The sequence below is a fragment of the Triticum dicoccoides genome, chromosome 4A (assembly GCF_002162155.2).
Source record: "Triticum dicoccoides isolate Atlit2015 ecotype Zavitan chromosome 4A, WEW_v2.0, whole genome shotgun sequence".
NCBI classification, from domain to species: Eukaryota; Viridiplantae; Streptophyta; class Magnoliopsida; order Poales; family Poaceae; genus Triticum; species Triticum dicoccoides.
The window spans coordinates 739,661,507-739,663,635 of NC_041386.1; the positions used below are offsets into that span (position 1 = coordinate 739,661,507).

The window sequence follows — 2,129 nt, forward strand, 5'->3', positions numbered from 1 at the left end:
AGTTGGTCCCATTCCCTCTCTCTGTCAGGTTCAAACCAAACATCATCCAACACAAGGAGGAATTTCCCAGATTTTTGCATAATGTCTCTCAACATGCGTTGCAGAGTATCAAGGTTCTCAATGCGTGGGCATTCCCCTTGTGAGGCAGACTCGATGATCTCCCGTGTATGACGGCGGACATCAAGTTTGCGTGAGATACTTATCCAGATTGTCACATCAAAATATTCTTTTACCCTCTTATCATTGTAAACAAGTTGTGCCAAGGTGGATTTTCCCATGCCACCAACTCCAACAATCGCCAAACCTGAGTACATAGCTGTGCTAGACTCAACAACAGTTGTCCTGGTAAGACACTCTATTATATGATCGCGGTCCTCGCCACGACCAATCACCTTCAAAGGTGGCAGTGATGTAGTCTCAGGAACAATAGTTGATGATATGCTGGAGCTCTCTGCACTATAACCAACTGGTAAGCAGAGAAGTTGACGGAAGTCCTTGGCTTTCGCCAGGGTAGCCTTTAGTTCATTCAGGTGGTGAAGTAGCTTTCTGTTCTCAGAGCTCAGATTGGAGAGCCTGCTTGATGCAGCACGCAGAGGCTTCATCAAAGTGTTGCTGATTGAGGAGGCATTGGCCAGCTAGGAATCTTTCCCCTTTGCTCTGAGCTTGAGGAGGTTGTACTCATGGTCATCCAGCAAGTCTTCGGCCAGATAGAATGCTTCTTTGAGTTCCTGGAGCCATTTGTCCAACTTGGGTCTATGGTTTTCCTTGTCTGCTGCTTCAATCACGAGCTCGAACTGTGGCAAAATAGTGGTCTCCAGTTCATGGAGCTCACGCGCCATGTCCACTCCAAGATACAATGAAGCATCAGTAAGAAGCTTCTTCAAGACCGGTGATGCGGCCAATTTTAAGCTAACGCTTAACGCAGTGCTAGCTAACGCCACTTCCATTAGGTTGCGGGGTTTATTTTTTGGTCTGAATAAATGAAGATAGCACTGGAATTGTTTCTTGACACAGTGACGGATGAAAAATCTGTTGAAGTAGTAAATCATGGGATAAATTAGCCAAATGCAATAGTGATATGAAAACAGAAACCTAGTGGTAGATCAGTAGACGATGGCAAAGACTAAGAATACTATTTTGAGAGGGCAGAATGACCTGAATAATCGATGGACGAGCAATTGAAAGTATTCCGGATCAGAGGTAGAAACAACCAATGAGCATAAGAATGGATGAACACCTGTTGGAGTGGGAAATCAAAAGACAAATTAGCTGGTTGCAACAACGGAGGAACAAGCAAAACCCCACATCCAGATTTGTATAGGATAACATATGAGAACATAGTGGTGAGATTACACAGATGGTGAAGTGAGAAGCAGAGTTGTAGGAGCCGGCGCAGAGACGAGGCAAGTTTTCAGGAGAGGAACATGGTAGGAGCTAATAATGTTGTGCTGCAAGGGAATGTGCGGAGGCAGAAATCCCCAAACAGCAGGTCAAGGAGGAAATAACAGAGCCGATCCATCCAACTACTTGCCCTTTTTTTAAGCTGAGCTGAGCTGGACTTGCTAATAAACTATTCCCTCCGTCCCATAATATAAGAGAGGTTTTGACACGCTCTTATATTATGAGACGGAGAGAGTAATCAGTAACCAATGTGGACACACACAGCACATGTCTTCTGCAGTGTGATGCATCTAGACATTCTGCAGTGCCCTGTTTATCTGCCTTGGCTCTGTAGATACGGTCGACCCATTCATCATACTGTAACAATTCATATGTATGGTTTCTCGAAGACATCTCTGTCCTTGTAGGCCTGTCTAATTCATCAATTTAACATTAGTCTGGTAACCGGCTAAAAGTTTTCTAACTAATTATGGTGGGTGGTACCCTACCTATTCACTAAAAGAAAAACAAGCAGTCTACCCTGATGTCTCTGAGGAGTCATTATCAATGTTGCTAGTGCACAATTACAAATAATCAAAGGCGAATACCAAAAAAGAGAGGTAAAGCTAAAGCAAGTATGAATGTCATCAAAATGGGCGCGCACCTTCGTGTACTTTACCCACCAATTAATTAAGCACGAACCTACTTTGTGGACCCACAATTCCATGTATTTTCCTGCTTTACCGACT

The 2,129-nt window shown here is 43.9% G+C and overlaps 1 long non-coding RNA gene across 1 annotated transcript; it reads right to left on the bottom strand.

Annotated features, from left to right (window-relative positions):
- Nucleotides 1-7: 7 nt before the first annotated feature.
- Nucleotides 8-1,461, bottom strand: LOC119288300. Its single transcript, XR_005141150.1, has 3 exons — nt 1,354-1,461; nt 1,156-1,237; nt 8-1,029 (listed from the first exon to the last, which is right to left on the bottom strand). It is a non-coding gene; the product is annotated as an uncharacterized LOC119288300 (long non-coding RNA).
- Nucleotides 1,462-2,129: the final 668 nt, after the last annotated feature.